Source organism: Pristis pectinata, chromosome 17, assembly GCF_009764475.1.
Source record: "Pristis pectinata isolate sPriPec2 chromosome 17, sPriPec2.1.pri, whole genome shotgun sequence".
Taxonomy (NCBI): domain Eukaryota; kingdom Metazoa; phylum Chordata; class Chondrichthyes; order Rhinopristiformes; family Pristidae; genus Pristis; species Pristis pectinata.
The window spans coordinates 2,034,609-2,054,603 of record NC_067421.1 but is presented as its reverse complement, the minus strand read 5'-3'; the positions used below and the strand labels follow the sequence as shown (position 1 = coordinate 2,054,603).

At 42.5% G+C, this 19,995-nt stretch overlaps 1 protein-coding gene and 1 long non-coding RNA gene across 3 annotated transcripts in view; both read right to left on the bottom strand.

The window, feature by feature from the left end:
* The window catches only part of LOC127579506 (NACHT, LRR and PYD domains-containing protein 3-like), a 776,460-nt gene that overhangs the window by 738,072 nt on the left and 18,393 nt on the right, over positions 1–19,995 (bottom strand). The window lies entirely within an intron of this gene.
* Positions 7,738–9,757, bottom strand: LOC127579509 (uncharacterized). Its single transcript, XR_007957679.1, has 3 exons — positions 9,658–9,757; positions 8,256–8,423; positions 7,738–8,091 (listed from the first exon to the last, which is right to left on the bottom strand). It is a non-coding gene; the product is annotated as an uncharacterized LOC127579509 (long non-coding RNA).

Genomic DNA, 19,995 nt, shown 5'->3' with positions numbered 1-19,995 from the left:
GCTCTAAAAGTAAACCAGGTAATTATAGGCTGGTGAGCCTGACATCAGTAGTGGGTAAATGTTGGAAGGTGTTCTGAGAGATCGGATATACAAGTATTTGGTCAGCCAAGGCTGATTAAGGATAGTCAACATAGCTTTGTGCGTGGTAGATCGTGTTTAACGAATCTTGTAGAGTTTTTTGAGGAGGTTACCAAGAAAGTAGATGAAGGAAAGGCAGTGCATGTTGTCTACATGGACTTTAGTAAGGCCTTTGACAAGGTCCCACATGGGAGATTAGTTCATAAGGTTCAGTCACTAGGTATCCATGGAAAGGTTGTAAACCGGACTCGAAATTGGCTGTGTGGGAGAAGAAAGAGAGTGGTAGTGGATGATTGTTTCTCAGACAGGGATCTGTGCTGTGGCCATTGTTGTTTGTTGTCTATATCAACGATCTAGATGATAATGTGGTAAATTGGATCAGCAAGTTTGGAAGCGTAGTCGACAGCGAGGAAGGATTTCAAAGCTTGCAGAGGGATCTAAAAAAACCGGAAGAATGGGCCAAAAAATGGCAGATGGAATTTAATGCAGACAAGATGTGTTGCATTTTGGAAGGACAAATCAACGTAGGACATACCAGTAAATGTTAGGAAACTGGGGAGTGCTGAGGAACAAAAGGATATGGGAGTTTAGATACATGATTCCCTGAAAGTTGCGTTACAGGTAGACAGGGTTGTAAAGAAGGTTGTTGGCATCCTGGCATTCATAAATCAAAGTATTGAGTACAGGAGTTGAGATGTTATGGTGAGGTTGTATAAGACATTGTTGGGGACAAATTTGGAGTATTGTGTGCAGTTCTGGTCACCTAACTATAGGAAGGATAGCAGTAAGATTGAAAGAGTGCAGAGGAGATTTACTAGAATGTTGCCGGGTCTTCAGGAGTTGAGTTACAGGGAAAGACTGAACAGGTTAATAATTTATTCCTTGAAGCGTAGAAGAATGAGGGGAGATTTGATAGAGGTTTACAAAATTATGAAGGGCATATAGTTAATCCCTGTAGGCTTTTTCCAACTAGATTAGGAACGATAAATACGAGAGGACGTGGCTTTAGGGTGAAAGGGGAAAGGTTTAGGGGGAATATTAGGGGGAACGTCTTCACTCAAAGAGTGGTGGAAGGGGCTGCCATCTGATGTAGTAAATGCGCGCTCACTCTTAAGCTTTAAGAATAAATTGGATATAGATATGGACGGGAGAGTTCTGGAGGGCTATGGACTGGGTGCAGGGAAGTGGGACTAGCAGACTAACATATCGGCCCAGACCAGAAGGGTCGAATGGTCTGTTTTCTGTGCTGTATTGTTCTATGGTTCTATGGAGAGAACCATTGAAAAGTAGTAGGGGTTATTGGATCCTTCCATTTAAGCAAAATGGATCGTTTGGCCATTAAGGTAACAAAGGCAACCATACGGATAGCAGAGGCAGATAGATGGCCAGACTCCATCCTTGGTAATCCAAAAATTGCAGTGATAGGATGAGGTTACAAATCAATCTTCAATACATTTGAAATAATGTTAGAAATATCTTTCCAATATTTTTCCAAAAGAGGACAGGACCAAAACCTGTGTCGAAGAAGCCACATCCGACTTACATCTGTCACATATAGGATTTATATGTTGATAAAACGGGTTAGCTTATCTTTTGACATATGGGTCCTGTGAACTAACTCAAACGGTATCAAAGAATGTCTGGCACACATTGAAGATGTATTAACTAAATGAAGAATTTTCTTCCAAGTCTCTGTAAGTAAAGATGTCTGGAGTTCACTTTCCAATTCATTCTTAATTTTCCCCAGTGGTTCTGAACGAATTTCATGATTAGATCATTGATGATTGCTATCAAGCCCTTCTGACAACGATTAAAACCGAAGTGTTTTTCCGTAATTTCAGTTTGGTAAGGTGTCGGAAAAGAGGCTATGGTAGCTTTGTAAAAATTTCTGAACTGCAAATATCGAAAAAAGTGTGATCTAGGCAAATTGTATTTGTTAGACCATTGTTCAAAGGATGAAAAACAGTTATCAATGAATAAATCACGAAAACATACTATTCCCTTCGTTTTCCATCTGGAAAAAGCTGAGTCAACTCTGGATGGATGAAAGAAAAAAATAGATTGAATGGGACTTGATAGATTAAATATATTCAATCCAAACAAATTAATGAATTGAAACCATATTCGTATTGTATGTTTAACAATTAGGTTAATCATACGTTTACTTAATTTGGTAAGTGCAAAAGGGAGTGGAGCTCCTAAAATAGAAACTAATGAAAACTCAAGTACTGATTGGGACTCAAGTTGTACCCAATTGGGGCGTTGAATTACATTTGAATCTTGTATCCAAAAAATTAAATATCTAATATTGATGCCCAATAATATATTCTAAAGTTAGGCAAGGCCATACCACCATCCTTTTTTTTAGTTTTTGAAAATATTTCTTTCTTAACCTTGGGTTTTTATTCTGCCGAATATATGAAAGAATTTTTGAATCAATAGTGTCAAACGAAGATTTTGGAACAAAAATTGGAATCGCTTGAAATAAATATAAACATTTTGGTAAATTATTCATCTTAACGGCATTAATTCAGCCAACCAATGATAGAGACAATGGGGACCATTTAGTAAATAATTGTTTAACATGGTCAATTAAAGGTAGTTACCAATCTAAAAGGTAATTGGCTATAAATGGGGTTTGCAAATAAATGGTAAAAGTTCTTTCTTATTAAAATTTAATCTATAGCCAAAAAAACACTAAACTGATCTAATACTGATAGTACTGCGGGGATAGATTCCTCCGGATTAGAAATATAAAGTAACAGGTCATCTGTGTAAAGAGATATCTTACGAATCTTCTGTACACGAGTAATATCACATATATTTGAAAAATCCCGAAGTGCAATAGCCAAAGGTTCTAACGCAATATCAAATAATAAAGGGCTTACGGCGCTAGTACCGCGAAATAGCCTAAACAAAGGAGATTTGATTATTAGTAAGTATTGGAGCCATAGGTGCATAATAAATAATTTTAATCGCAGATATAAATTTAAACTAAAATTGCATTTTTGGAGTGTACTGAATGGATATTCCCATTCGACTCTGTCAAACACCTTTTCAGCATCTAGTGAAACAACACATTCTGGAATTTGGGATGAAGGGTATATGTAATATTCATTATCTCCTAATATTAAAATGTAGATAACGATTCTGAATGAATCCTGTCTGATCTTCAGAGATAATTTATGGAAGAACCTTTTCCAATCTAAGTGCCAATATTTTGGAAAATATTTGGTATCTACATTTAATAAGAAATAGATCTATAAGACGAACAATCAGTGAGATATTTATCCTTTTTGAGAATTAAAGGAATAGTTGCTTCAGAGAAAGATTGTGTGGTTTACCACCGATAGGGTATCTTTAAACATTTTGACTAACCAGGGAACAAAATATCATTAAAGGATTAAAATTCAGCTGTATATCCGTCAGGGCCGGGTGCTTTGCGAATTCATTGAAAATTACTTTCTTAATTTCTTACTCTGAAATGGGAGTATTCATGTAGAGCGCTCATTTAAAGATAATTGGGGAGTCTTCAAATCTCTTAAAAATCCTGTATTAATAGGATCCTCAGGGGATTCTGATTGGTATAAAGAAGAATAATTTCTTGAAAGTTGTTAATTTGAACTTGACCTATCGCGTAGGTCATCTGGTTTACTAATTTTATTAATCTGACGTTTAGATATAGTCTTTCAATTGTGACGAATAATTTACCAGATTTGTCACCATGTATATAAAATTGACTTTTGTTTTTAAGTAGTAGATTTTAAATTGAAGATGTTAATAATAAACTATGTTGTAGTTGAATTCTGTTCTTTTTTTAAAAAGCTCCAGATTGAGAGTAACATAATATGTTTTATGGATTTCTTTAATCTTGTCATGATATACGTATTTCGTTATTAGTTCGTTTTTTCAATCCAGCGGAATATGAAATAATTTGACCACGGATGTATACTTTAAAAGATTTCCATATTATGCCACTGGAGATTTCTTCAGTAAAATAGTTCAAAAGAAAAATGAAATCTGTTCCTTAATAAATTGGACGAAATCTAAGTCTTGAATAGCGAAGGGTTAAATCGCCATTGTCTGACATCAAAGGATACATATGGTAATTTAATTGATAATCTCAATGGTGCATGATCAGAAATGGCAATTCATCGTATTTGCAGTCCGTAGTAAGTGAACTAGTCTAGCATCAATGAAAAAAATAATCAATCCTCGAATAATTATGGTAGATATGAGAAAAGAATGAAATTCCTTATCATATGGGCAGAATCTCAAACAGCTGAGATTCCTGATTCAACTAAAAAATAATAAAGACAGCGGATTTGTTAGGAAGTGCAGGATTTGACGCAGATCTACCCATCTAAGTGTTTAGACAGCAGTAAAAATCTCCACCCATAATCACAGTGTGTTCATTAACTTGGGAAATAATGCAAACAAGTGTTTACAAAATTCAGGGTTATCTACATGGGGTGCATAAACATTGACCATAACAACTTTTTTATTTTGAAGTAGACCAGTAATTAATAAAAATCTACCATTTGGGTCTGATATTATCTCATGATGGGAAACGAAATTGAGGAGTTATAAAAATAGAAACTCCTTTCACCTTTGCTTGTGAATTTGAATGGAACTGTTGACCCCTCCAAAATCTGAAAAAAAACGTTCATCATCTTCCTTCCTGATATGAGTCTCTTGGCAACCTGATCTAAGCATTTAATCTGTGAAACACTTCAAAGATTTCTTGCGTTTAAGCAAATTGTTTTAGCTGTTAACATTCCATGAAATAAAATTAATAGTCTTATCCATTTTGACAGAATAAACAAAAGGTGTGTAAAGGGTTGGTACCTGTGACTCTTACCAACAGGAAGAAGTAACAAATTTCAAAGAGGAAGCGGATATGACGACTATTCAGAAAAATTGTAGTTTAGCCCAGAAAAAAACTAAAAACAGCCCCACCCCCTTCCCCCAACAGCCCGAAAACTGGCCAATAGCCAGCCAGAAAGCTACCCTCTAATTGAATTAACCCCAGTTCTATTGGTGGCGGTAGTCCAAATTAACAAATATATAACCCTCATGTTTAGACTAAGAATTAACAAGATAACCCAAACAGAGATATCAAAATAACAACAAAATTTTTGGGATTAAAACAGAGCTAAAGCGCGTTAACAGTCAACATTTAAATAATACGGTTTAATAATTATTTCAGTAAGGAAGCAAACGATCAGTCATTTTGTTATTTTTTAATTATTATAAAAAAACATTAAAATATTAAAATAAGTAAAAGAGAGGTTTAAATCTAAAAATTGGATAATAAAGCGAGTAAATAGTAAATCAAAGGAAAAACACTGTATCTCTTCCGCATTTCTTAGCTTTTAAAATTACAAGATAGTTCAAAAGAAATGCTCGGCTTCTTGGATGGATTTAAACCATTACGAGATTTATCACGTGGTGTAATTCTCAATTTTGCTGGGAATAATAATGCAGGATGATAATTGCTTTGATAAGAGCCATAATTTGTTTGTAATTCAGCCTTTCTTTCATAATTCTGGGGCGTAATCTTCAACTATTCGAAACTTCCATTGTTTAAATTGAATCATTCCACGTCCACGAGCAGTACGAATCAAGATTTCCTTAACGCTGACATAATGAAATGTCAATATTACTGGCCGAGGTTTTTGATCCGGAGCAGGTTTGAATCTTAATGCTCTATGAGCTCTGTCGAGAATGGGGTCAGCAGAGAACATATCGGAACCGAACACATCGACCAAAAGTTCAGAAAAATTCTTAAATGTTTCCTCCTGCTGCGTCCTTCCAGGTCGATGATCCTCTGTTGTTGCTTTTCCAGGTTTTGCTTGGTCGTAGTTAAAGCTTTTTCAATGAATGAAGTTTGGCATCTCTCTCTTTACCAGCTTGGTCGAGTTCAGCAATTAGTTGCATTTGTTTGGCATTTTCTGGATAAGAGTATTTTGTTTTTCTTCAAAGTCCTCTAAAATGGACTTCAGTTCCGCAAAGGTCCGGTCAAATTTTCTATCCAGATTAGCAATAGCTTCCAAAGTAGGTTGGTCTCCATTACCTTTACCATAGCTGACGCTTTAGATCTGGTATTCATTTTAGCAGTTAAAAATCAAGATTAAACTTGCCAGTATTGTAAAGACTATAAATAATAGATAAATAATAGATTGAAAAGTACTTGGATCAAAGCCAAGTTATGACTTAGTCCATCGAGCACCACGACCAGACTCCCCACTCCTCCGTTCTATAATTGGATGTGTTTCACACTTGGGTATCTCTGGTGATGAACTGGCTCTAACCTTGCGGCTTTTGCTCTTGCCTTCACCTCACCAATGATGACTCTTCTTCAGAGATCATTCTTATGATTCCAATATAATTGTTAAATCTGATGCTCCCTGTTTATCGTTACGCTTTGTGATTCATTCCTGATCGTAGCCTCAATGCAACAGAACCGATGATGCCAACACCCTGACAATGAAGGTGGTGTCCCTAACCAAAGTTATTGATGAAAACATTCTGCGATTGCACTACCGCATTTAAAGTGCTTACTGCAAACAAAAATACAGCCCATCTCCAGCAGCACGTAAAATGCAAACATTTAAACCGCTGGAGCAATGTTATAGCAGCGTCTCCGTCTCCACTGCCAATGCAGAATTACTTAGATTAGAGCTGATGTATGGTCCATGGCAGTCAATGTACGTGGGGTGACTAGCAGTAATACTGAGACAGGATTGTCCCAGGACCACTGGAGTATCACTTTCAGGAACGGTGTCTGAGTAACATCACTTCCAATGTCGAGTTGGTGTCACCTCATTGATGTCAGAGCAGGAAGATCACGCTGGATTTGGGACCTCAGGGCCATCAACTCACAGAAGTGTCAGCTCAGTGTCACCACCAACTAAATACATGACATTAACTACGGCACATTTGCGTCTTTGGAGTTCCTGGTAGGATGATGCATCCATTTCCACAAATGGTATTTCTTTGGTGCCGATACTATTATAAATTATCGTACTCTGCTGGCACCGGCACGTATCGCTGGAAACACTGAACCCGACTGGTGCAGCGAATGCTGGGAAATGCCTTGAGACCGTGAGCAATCGGTAAATTCATCCTGCACCGACGGCTGACTGTCCACCCCTCCCTGCCGCTCAAAAGCAACTGCCAATCGCCTCTGTACGTGCATCGCTGAAATCTGTGAGCAAGAGAAAGTTGGTAAAATCTCTAAGTATTTCAGAGGTGGAGGAAATAGTCGATTTATCATGACAGATCAAGCATCACTTCAACATCTCTCTCTCTCCACCCACCCCCCCGCCACTCACCCCCACCCCACGCGCCTACCATTAATGTTTGGTGCTCAAGGAGTTAATGCAACTTTCTCCCTACCTCCTTCCCCCTCAACTCGTGCGGTCCTTTACCCCGGCCCCGGATTTCTGTGACCAAGAGAAACTCTTCAACTGCCCTTCTTACATCCAACCTCTACGCAATAGTGGCAATTGACAACAGACAATGAATCGACCAACCCCATGCCTTTGGGATATGGAAGGGAAACGGAACACCGAAGGAAACGCTCACGGCCACAGCGAGAACATGGAAGTCACACAGAGAAGCAGCCGAGATTCGGAATGAACTGGCGACTCAGGCTCTGGCCCGACGAACGGTACCGTTGGGATGTTATCTGCTTGCACATCCCTTGCCGTGTCGAGAATCTTCTGACGTTTCTTGATGTATTGTCGTTAATTTAATCCGATTCGATGCAACACACAACAAACCAGTGTAATACTTGACGGAAATATTTCCAGTTCGAAATCACTGTTGCGCCGTCCATGGCAATTTGTCCGAAAAGATTAGGGTTTAAACCCGAAGCCCGTCCGGAAAATCGACCAGTTCCCATGCAGGGAAACTTAAATGCTACATTTGATACTCATTCCACGTCTAATTCCTCGCAGCGACATCAGCTGATTCTGTCCATCTGCAGTGAACCGATTCCCCACCAACCTGAAACAGGTGGAAAGATTAAGAGGAAATAAACATATTATACAATGGTGTTAATAACAGGGGACTGGGGCTAATAGTTCATCAACTCTTACACACAAATTTCACCATAAACCCCATGGATCCGTTCATATTTTATTTATTTGAACATTGACACAAATACTCACGTGATCTGCTTCAAACTTTTGCGCTTCTCTATGAGCTTGCGGAAAGACTGGGCAGATTTGTCTGTGAAGGAGTTTGCTCCCAAGTCCAAAACCTTCAGTGAACGCATTTTTCTGAGAACCGAGGAGAGATACTCTGTGCATGAATCTGTCAGACCGTTACTGTACAGGCTGGGGATCAGAGAGAAAGAACAAGAACAAGATGAATTCCGCATGTTTTTAATCGAACTAAAACTAACATAGGTGATAGAGTCACAGATTCATAGAGTCATAGAGCCACTCAGTATTGAAAAGGCCATTCAGCCCATCAGGCCGACCTGTGCGCACCAATCCGCATTAATGCCATCTTCCAGACCGTAGCCTTCTTTGCCCAGGGAATTCAAGTGCTCGCTTATGCTGTTAGCGACTCTGCCTCTACCACTCGTTCTGGCACTGTATTACTAGCACTCATCACTCTCTGGTTGAGAAAGTTCGCTCTCAGCTCTCCGCTAAATCTCTACCTGTTTCCATAAATGTCTGCGCTCTGGTATAGGGCAAAGTGTCCTGCACTCTACTCCATCTCTCACTTCCATAATTCTATGCACCTCATTACTGACCCCCTCTGAACTTCTCCCGCTCCAGGGAAACAGACCGAGCCTCTCCAGTCTTTCATAACAACCCTTCATTCCAGGCAACATCCTGGCGATGACGCAAGTGACTGCAGATTCCGGAATATGGAGAAATTGCAAATAGCCAGAGGAATTCAGGGGGTCAGGCAGAATATGTGGAGGCAAAGCGATAGTCGGCAGGTACGGTGGTGTAGGGCAGGCACGGTACTATAGGGCAGGCACGGTAGAGTAGCGGTTAGAGTAACATATTACAGCGGGTTCAATTCCGGCCACTGTCTGTAAGAAGAATGTACGGTACGTTCTACCCGTGTCTGCGTGGGTTTCCGCCGGGTGCTCTGGTTTCCTCCCACATTCCCAAGACGTACGAGTTGGGAAGTTGTAGGTGTGTTATGTTGGGGCCGGAAGCGTGGCGACACTTGCGGGCTGCTCCGAGAACACACGACGCATAATGCCTTTCACTGTGTGTTTTATGTGCATGTGACAATAAAGATATCTTGTCTAAAATATAGCTTGTCGCGTACAGGCCCTGCATCAGGAGCAATATCCTATCAACTTCCTCTGCACCATCTCCAGCGCTCCCTCATTCTTCCCATAGCACGGTGATGAGAACTGCGCGCAGTACTCCAGCTGATGCCTTACCAGGATTTATACAGTTGGAGCTGAACTCCCCTGCTCTTGTAGTCAATGTCCCGACCAATGAAGGCCGGTGGCCCGTGGGCCAGTTTTAAACCCTGTTAAGAATGATGTTCACAGTCAGTTAAGAAATTAGGAACACAATCTGTCACTGTAATACTTACTCGAGTTCCTGTAATTTACATTGTGGGTTCCCCAGCACCTCAGACAAACGTTTCACCCCCGGATCTCCCAGCCTGTTGTCACCCAGTGACAGAAGCTTCATGTGAGCAGTTGGTGTTGAGGGCGGCGGCAAGATCCTCGCTGCATGAATCCTGTGAGAGCGACATCCCATAAACTGAGAACACAAGAGAGTAATATAAATGAAGACATTTCTGTATTTGAAAAGGAATATTTCTTTTCTTTTCAATGTCAAGTGTTTATCATGATATTATCTAGCTCTGATAATAGACTTTATAGTATTAATATTAATATTGATTTACTCTCGTGAATATATTTATTTCAAACACTTAATAATTGTAAAAATGATTTCTCGCAAGTCTGATGCTCACCGCAAGTTTCTGTATTTTACATTCCGATTTCCTCAGAAGCCGCAAACATCAGCTTCACTCCCGAATCTCCCAGAGTGTTGTAGCTCAGGGGCAAGATCCGTCAGTGACAGGTTTGTACCTATAGCGGAGGTGAGATTCTCTGTACCAGAAGCTGTGAGACGACTCTGCGTATCCTGGAGTTCAAACAAAAGGAACGTAACTCGATAAAAAAATTGCTATATATTATTCGCACTTAGGTCAACATCAGGCATCCTACTGTGACAACATTTTTTTCTCCGTGTAGTACTTACCGTGGGTCCTGTATTTTACAAAGTCCCGGTTTCTCAGAGCATCAGACAGCAGTTTCACTCCTGAATCTTCCAATTTATTGTTTATCCAGTTCAGTTGCGTCAGTGAGCGGTTTGTACCTAGAGCGGAGGACAAGATCCTTGGCGCCACAGGCTGTGAAACTGATTGTTTTTCAGCCTGTCAACAGGTGGAATGATGGAGGGAGAGAGAGAGAGAAAGAGAGAGGGAGAGAGCAAGAGAGAGAAAGAGAGAGAAGAGAGAGAGAGAGAAAATCAGTCCACCGATCAATATTGCTGTGTCTCTGATAATAACGGTAACGTCGTATACCAGAGATTATAAGCCCTGTCTCTCACTGACTAGTACTTACCCCAGTTTCTGTATTTTACATTCCGATTTACTCAGAGCCACTGATAGCCTTTTTACACCTGCATCTCCCTGTCTATTATCCTTCATATCGAGCTCCGTCAGTGAACTATTGGCAGTAAGAGCAGAGGCGAGGTCTTGAATCCGAGTCGCTGTGAGACCGTTTATTGCCCAGTCTGGAGTTCGGAATCAAAGAAAGATGTAGACTGAGATTTCTGAAGAAAGAATTCAGTACAGACTGCCGGATTTCACCAGTAATTATGTTATCCATTCGTAATTACATTGCGTTTAATCATAAAATGATACCCGTTACAATATATATGTGACAAAGTAATCTCACACACCTCATGCTCTGGTGCTTACCGCAGTTTCTGTATTTTACACTCCGGGTTCCTCAGAGCCGCAAACATCGGTTTCATTCCTAAATCGCCCAATTCATTGTTTGCCAATCTAAAGGAGAACAGACAGCTGTGAGACCCAAACTACTCAGACCCATGGCCTGACAAAATTTCTCTCATTACTTCACTGGACACTGCAAACCAGTGAAGAAAACCGTCACCAGATTATCCTGTCATTGACAATACATCCAAAATGTTCAAGCCCATTTGTATTCAACGTCTATCATTCGTCACCGTATCCATAATTGTCTCTGTGTCCAGTCTTGTTTTCTGAATTATGTTTTTTCTCGAACTTCAGTTCATATCTGAGAAACCTGCTTCATTTATAATGTAAATTAAATCCCATATTTCATTAGGGAAGGGCTATATTCAATAAGTGAATGTCAACAAGATACACCACGTGTAAATTTTTGGATATATCTCGGAACGGCACTAACTGCAGCTCTAAAATCCCTCCAGGGATTTTCGCAGGCAAGTGGAATTTACTCTGCAGACTTATACATTCTCAATCTCCCTTTGCTCTTCGTTTTTAGCGGTCAACATTTATTTCAAATTCAACCATTTTTGAGGGACTTTTGGAGAGTCTGTCTCCAAGCAGAGCAGTGCACAGGGAGCTGGTAACGCAAACATCGGGTTCAGCAGATAAGGTGAGGTGTGAGCGTGGCCACAAAATTGGTCGGTGTATGACTCTGGTGTCAGGATAATCACTGCAGCCCGGTATAATTCAACCATTGGCTGGCTGCTGGTTCCCATATATCACTGACTGGACAACGAAGATTGTGAGTGTAGGGCCTGAATACACGACCGCCTGACCTAGAGAGTCAGAAGGTGCCAGATGGGTAAAGGGAGGTGGGCGGATTGAAAAGTGAGTAGGCTGTGCCATTACTGCGGTAAGATAACGGCCAATCTCTTGCGGGTAAAACTCACGTCGCCCATAAATAGCACAGTGCCAGGAGCCCTGCTGTTTCCCACTCAATCGGGATGTGTCTGCTCCCTGTCCAACGCGCAGACAGAGTCGGTGTCCCTTTCCCGGTGGGATGCTATTGGTATGTGCTAATCATTATTCAGTGACCCATCTCAGACGTATAATCATGGGTAAATCAACGAAACACTGACATAATGTCTGTTATACTTGGTTGAAAATAGTTCTCACCAGTTTAACCTCCAAACCTTAATCGTTACTAAGTTGAACAGTTCAGAAGTTAAGAATTACCCCAATTCCTGGCATTTGTGCAGCACGCGATCCAGCCGCACGAGTCCTTCAGAATGAATGTAACAGAGATCCAGGTCGAGGTGTTGTATTGCACCACAAGGCCGAATGGCATGTGTAAGGACCGCGCAGTCAACCGGAGTCAGCCGCAATCCTCTCAAAGAAAGTGTTTCCACAGCTTCTACAGTGGACTTAGCCAGTACATTATTCTGAGACTCAAACAGGTAGTGCAGTGCGTTCAGGAGGTTCGTTCTCCCAGCTTCACTCTCTGTGTTTTCAGTCTGACGTTTGACTTCTTCCTTCACCCAGTCAATCACTCGGCAGGTTGTTTGATGGAGAAATGGACCCAAAAACTCCTCCAGCCCCCGAGCTGACCCTGGGGAGGAGAGACCAGCAACAAAACGGATAAATACCTCGAATCGTCCATCTTGCTCTCTGTGCGCTTCAGCCAGCAGTTTCAGGATATCCCCAGGATCTGGAGTCAGGAATTGTGCGAGCACTGCTACAAACTCTTGGATGGTGAGATGTGGGAATATGTACACCGCCCTTCGGGCACAATCCTCTCTCTCCAAAAGTTCCAGCAGGAACCCAGACAGGAACTGGGAAGGCTGAAGATTGTACTTGATCAAATCTCCATCTGTAAACACGATCTTCTTCTCGGACACTCCTGTGTAGGTCATCTGACCAACCCTCAGTAACACATCACGAGGGCTTTCAATCTCACGGCCGTGGTTTTTCAGGATGTTGTAAATATAGTAGGAATATAGTTGGGTGATGGTCTTGGGAACTCCTTGTGGGCCCCTTTCTTTTTGTGTGAAGAAGGGGCCCAGTGCCAAGCCGAGGATCCAGCAGTAGGACGGGTTGTAGCTCATGGTGTACAGGATCTCGTTCTCCTCCACATGTTTGCAAACAGCTGCTGCCACCGCCTGATCTTCAAAATACCGGTTGAAATATTCCTTCTATTCCTCACCAACAAATCCCAGGATTTCAGCCCAGACACTGATCTCCGTCTTATCCAATAAATGTAACGCCGTGGGGCGGGTGGTCACCAGCACTGAACACCCTGGGAGTAGCTTGTGCTGGATTAAAAGGTACACAATGTCAGACACTTCACACCTGCTTTCGGCATCTGGGCACATGCACTGAGGGTCTGTGTCTCTCCGACTGTCGGTAAAATCGATTCTGTCCTTGAATTCATCCAAACTATCGAATATAAATAGCAATCCCTCTGGGTTCTTCCAGACCTCTCCCAGAATATTCCCAAAGTAGGGTTACTGATGCAGAATCAGTTCCCTCAGGTTTATTCTACAGTTAATGGAGTTTAAGTGTCGGAATGTGAAGCTGAAGACAAACTGGAAGTGTTGGTATATTTTCCCCGTGGCCCAGTCATGAACAATCTTCTGCACCATTGTTGTTTCCCGATCCCCGGGATTCCGGCCACTGCTGCCGAACTCCCAGGTTTGACTCTGTTCACTGATGCCGAACTGCTCGAGTCAATTCCAACGAATCTCTTTAATTTCTGCCAATAAGTCATGTTGTGGCAAAAACTGCTGTGGAACAATTGATCAGTCCGGATTTTTTCCAGCTCTGTCCGGAGATGTTTCTCTCTACCTTCTCTATGGTATCGGCCTCTTGCCAGCAGCTCATGTTGCAGAAGTCTACAATCTCGAACAATGGATATGACCGTGAGCTCAGCGTATCGATCAGCCAGTTGGAAATCCTTAACCTTCTCCCTCATGAAGATCGTGTTTGCTCTCAGTGTTTCAGTTTGTGCCCGCAAAGTCTCCTTGTGTTTCCTCTGAAGATCTTTATTTGAGACATACAGAGAATGATGTTGAGAATCACGATGTTAATTCTCATGATACAATCACAACAGCAACATCCGGTAATATTCCTTGCTAGAACTAAGTCACTGTCTGAATAAATAGGGAAATTGAATACTGAAATCAACTCAGAGATATTGCACTTGAAAAATGAACATATGCCTCAGAAACATCTTTGATAATTTCAAGTCAAAGTAACTGCAGACTTGACGGAAAGTCAATTTACCCCTCTGATCCGGTCATCACTCAGTCCAGATCTGTCCCTGGTGAAGAAGTAGAATAATGGACTGATTAGGGACAGCCAGCATGGATTTGTGAAGGGAAGATCTTGCCTCACAAGCCTGATTGAGGAGGTGATGAGGAAGATTGATGAGGGTAGTGCGGTGGATGTGGTCTATATGGATTTTAGTAAGGCGTTTGATAAGGTACCTCATGGTAGGCTTCTTCAGAAGGTCGGATGCCAAGCGATCCAGGAAAGCTTGGCTGTGAAGATTAAGAATTGGCTTGCCTGTAGAAAGCAGGGGGTTGAGGTGGAAGGAGTGCCCTCGGATTGGAGGGCAGTGACTAGTGGTGTGCCGCAGGGATCGGTTCTGGGACCTCTACTTTTTTGTGATATTTATAGATGACATAGATGATGGGGTGGAAGGTTGGGTTAGTAAGGATTGCGGACGACACTAAGATCGGTGGTGTTGTGGATAGTGTGGAAGGCTGTCAGAGCTTACAGAGGGATATTGATAGGATGCAGAGCTGGGCTGACAACTGGCAAATGGAGTTCAATCCGGAGAAGTGTGAGGTGGTACACTTTGGAAGGACAAACACCTGGGTAGAGTACAGGGTAAATGGCAAGGTACTTGTCAGCGTAGAGGAGCAGAGGGATCTGGCTCATATTCACAGTTCACTGAAAGTTGCCTCACAGGTCGATAGAACAGTTAAGAAGGCCTATGGGAAGTTAGCTTTCTTAAATCGTGGGATTGAGTTTAAGAGCCGTGAAGTGATGATGCAGCTTTACAACCCTCTAGTTAGACCACACTTAGAGTACTGTGTTCAGTTTTGGTCGCCGCATTATAGGAAGGATGTGGAGGAGTTGGAGATGGTGCAGAGGAGATTTACCAGGATGCTGCCTGGATTAGAGAGTATGGAATATGAGGAGAGGCTTAAGGTGCTAGGGCTTTATTCACTGGAAAGGAGAAGGATGAGAGGAGACATGATAAGAGGTATATAAAATATTGAGAGGAATAGATACAGCCAGCCCCTCCTTACCAAGGCACCAATGCTCAAGACGAGAGGGCATGGCTTTAAGGTTATGGGTGGGAGGTTCAGGGGAGATATCAGGGGGAGGTTTTTCACCCAGAGAGAGGTTGGTGCATGGAATTCACTACCTGGGGTGGTGGTGGAGGCAGATACATTGGACAGGTTCAAGAGTTTGTTGGATAGGCACATGGAGGAATGTGAGATAGAGGGATATGCGGGAGGAAAGGGTTAGATAGTGTGAGGGTGGTTTGATGGACGGCACAACATGGTGGGCCGAAGGGCCTGTTTTGTGTTGTATGGTTCTATGGTTCTATTGTTGTATTTGGTCTGCACCGGTGATTGAATATATCTGTGCTGCTCATGATCAGTGCTTTGGATATCATTGGGGAGAGAAAATTGTGGTTCGTCAGTTTCTCCCTGATATTAAATCAGGCTTATATGGTTTCTTGGGTATTGCAAGTAAATGTTGAGGGGAGTTTGTGAGTGATTGTGTTCCATTAGGTCACTCAGTTGACATTAAATTAAAGTTTATTACCTGGAATATCACGGGACAGTGGTCTCAGGGTAATTTGTCTCCCTTCTCGCCCTCCGGCAGTTCAGTCGATCTAATCATAACTTGCATACCTGATGAACACCCGTAGCATTTTTTTCATATGACTCCCATATCAATTACCCTATTTGCAAATCGTACCCATTTAATTATTTTATTCACCACGATGTTCCATGTTCCTTTGTCAATCCATTTAAATGTGTAACTTTCATTACTGAGCTCTAGCCATTGAGAATATTTTTTAATCATGGCATGGCATTCTATGGCATGCTGGCCTTTATTTGTCGAGGCACTGAGTACAAGTGTCGGGAATTTATATTACATCTTTACAGATCTCTGGTTAGGCCGCATCTGAGGTTTTTCATAAATTCTAGTCTCCCCATTACGGGAAGGATTTGGAGGCTGGTGAGAATGCAGAAGATGTTTATCAGGATGCTGCCTGGATTCGAGGGCAGGTGCCATAAGGAGGTTGAACAACCTTGGGCTGTTTTATCCTGAGCGGCCAGGGCTGAGGGTAGACCTAATAAAAGTTTATAAGATGATAGAGCACCCGGTAGACACCCGGTATCTTTGCCCCAGGGTCGAAATGTCTAATGCAAGAGGGCGTGCATTTAAGGAGAGAGGGAATAAGAAGATGTGCGGGACAAGTTTTTCGCAAAGAGGGTGGTGAATGCCTGGAATGTGCTGCCAGGCGTGGTAGTGCAGGCAAATAAAAGGCTATTATACAGGCAGATTAATGTGAAAAGAAGGCGGAGGGGTGGGCTGGTGGGAGGATATGGATATTGTGTAGGCAGAAGGGATTCATTTAGTTAGGAGTTTAATGACTAATTTAACTTGCTCGGCACAACACCGTGCGTCAAAGGGCTTGTTCCTGTGCTGTTCTGTTCTACGTTGTGTTCATTCCTTTGGCCACGCTGAACCAGTCATAGCCTTGCCCACCTCCATCGATCACATCTCCACGGCCTTCTGTGACCTGAGGAAGCTTCAGCCCTAAAACAGTATTAGAAATCTCCACAGTCCTCAGTCTTCAGAAACCCATTACTTCTCTGAAAACCCGGTCCCAAAACTTTGATATGTTATGACAAGTGGAACTGGAGTTCGGCCAAGATTGTGCTGGAGACAACCTAACGGTTGGAGCTGCCAGTGTGAGAGTGGCCTTGCTGAAGCCGTAAGTGCGGCGTTTGTGGTCAAAAGGCTGAGGTTGTGGCTGTTAGATTTCGGCGAAGAGGCTGAGTAAGCATAAGCAAGGTCTTTCAATTTTTGGCTTCAGATTTAGTGCAATTAGGACGGCAAATGTGGCTGTGTTATGCTCCTGCTGCCGCACGGAGATCAGTGTTCCCAATGCTTACACCCGTGGGAAGTGCTCCCAGCTGCAGCTTCTGGCTGAGAACGTCAAGGATATCGCCGGAGATGGACGCACTCAAGATCATCCAGGATGCTGACAGCATCATAGACAAGAGTTTTAGTCAGGTGACCACCAAGAAAGGTAGAGGAGGTAGGCAGAGAATGCAATGTGGCCAATTCCCCTCGAAAACACGTGCGCTGTTTGGACACTGTCCAGGATAAAGAAGCAACAGCAGGAGGTTGATAAAGCTTCCTGGCCTGATCGGCTGTATTGAAGAACACTGTGGGAGGCTACAGAAGAAATTGAGGGAGCCGTGGCCGAGATATATGCATCATCGTTAGCCACAGGTGAGGTGCAAGATGACTGGAGGGTGGTCAATATTGTGACTTAACTTAACAAGGGATACAAAGAAAAAAACTGAGAGTAAACCTGACACCTATAGCAGGTTAGTTACTGCAGCGGTTTCTAAGGGATGCGATACAGTATACTTGCACCTGGAAAGACATGCGTTGAAAAGGGATAGTCAGCACGGATTGGTGCTTGTGAGGCCCGGCCTCACAAATTTAATTGATCTTTTTAACGAGGTAACCAATACGTTTGATGAGGGCCGGACGGCTTATTAGTCTACGTTGACGACAGCAATACCTTTGATAAGGTCCCGCATTATAGGCTTCTAAGGAAAGTTAGAGCGCATGTAACACAGGGAGAGCCAACTAACTGGATGAATAACTGTCTTGATTGTGCGAAGTAGAGCGTGATGTTGGAAGGTTGATTTTAGTGGTGTGCCTCTGGGGTTGATGCTGAGCCCTTTGTTATTTATCATCGATATCAACGATTGGGATGAAAATCTACAAGGCGTGGTTAGTAAGTTTGCAGATGTCGCCAAAATAGGTGGCGTAGTTGACAGTGAAGTTGACTGTGAAGAATTACAAGTGGATCTTGATCAGCTGGACAAGTAGACCAAGGAATGGCAAATAAAGTTTAATTCAGATAAGTGCGAGGTGTTGAATTCTGTGAAGACAAATTAGGGAATGACTTTCCTGGGGAGTGTTGCGGAATAGAGGGACCTATCAGTACAAGAACAGCTTGCCTGAACGTGGTGTCACAGGAAAACAAGGAGGACAAGGGGGTGAAAACTTATTTTGGCACACTGGTTTAGAAGTTGTAATGTTATGTCCCAATTGCATAAGACGTTGATGAGGCCGTATTTGGAGTGTCGTGTTCAATTTTGGTCAACCATAGATGGCATTAAGTTGGACAGGGTGCAGAAAAATTCTACAAGGATGTTTCCAGGACTCAAGCATCTGAGTTATAGAGAGACTTGTATTCATTAGAGCGCTGGAGAATCTTATAGAGGTGCATTAAACCATGAGGGGCACAGGTCGGATGAATACACAGAGTCATTTCCCAGGCTTGGGGAATGGAGAACTATCGGCATAAGTTTGTGAGAGGGAAATGATTTAACAGGAAACTTGAAGGGAAACCTCTTTTCACCAGAGGATGGTTCGCATATGGAATGAGTAGCCGGGGGAAGTGGTTGAGGCAGGTACATTTACGAAATTTAAAAGGCACTTCATCAGGTGCATGGATTGAAAACGTTAGGGGGATTTGGGCCAAACGTGAGCCAACTAGCTTCGATGGGCGTCTTGGTAGGAATGGACCAGCTGGACCGAAGTGCATGTTTCCGTGTAATTTGACTCTACCCCCCGGAATCCCTCTCCAGGAACCTTTTTATCTGTGGTGGATACGGACGGTTAATCTCTCTATACCTTCCCAAAGTATCCGAGAACCGACAAAGCCGGCGAAGCTGGGGGTTAGCCTTTGTCTGTTGTGAAAGCCGGAATGGATTTCCATAAAATGCGTATTTTTTTCTGACGCTCACGGGTATGTGTAAACTGTTGCATTGAATTAAGTAACTAAAACTGAAATTGTACCTTCTTGAAGTAAGATAATTAAAATCTACAGAATCACAAATAAAGAATCAGAAATATGAAACTAAACCTAACACATGTATGTAACAAACTTGTCATCTCCTCCTGCATAGACCTGGAACGCACTTTGAAACTAATGGAATCAGAGGTCCTGTGCCGGATCAGACATCTCACGTGGACTGATGCGATTCCACAGTAACTGAGCAGGGTAAATCTCAGCACGACTTGGCTTCGCTGTTCGTTTCCGCGATGCAAGGCTATCTGGGCTGGAGTTTACGATTCCAATTGGAACCGTCGGCATTCAGTTGCTGATGTTTTGGTAATTTTCGGTATTTTCTCCGGACGTAGAGGAACATGGAGCTCCAGTGATTGCTGACCAACACCTGGGTCCAGATCAGTCACTGCCGACGGTCACTGGATTACCCGGAGAGGAATCTGGTCTAAAAGTCGAGACACCACAGCACTGGACACGACAGAGCAACCATATAAACAAAGTGGCTATAAGAGGAGATCAGAGTCTAGGAATCCTGCAGCGAATAACTCACCTCCAAACCCCACAGCCTACCTATCATCTACGATTCACAAGTCAGAGTGTGATGAAATATTTACTGGATGAATGCAGATTCACCGACACCAAGAAGCTAGTCACCATGCAGGACATGGCAGTCTACTTGATGGGGAGTCCCTCAGCAACAAAGGCCTATCTCACAGATTCGATGACAGAATCTAAACAGATAGCTAAATACAGACATTCACATTCTCAGAGTGAAATAAAGACTTTGGATTTCCATT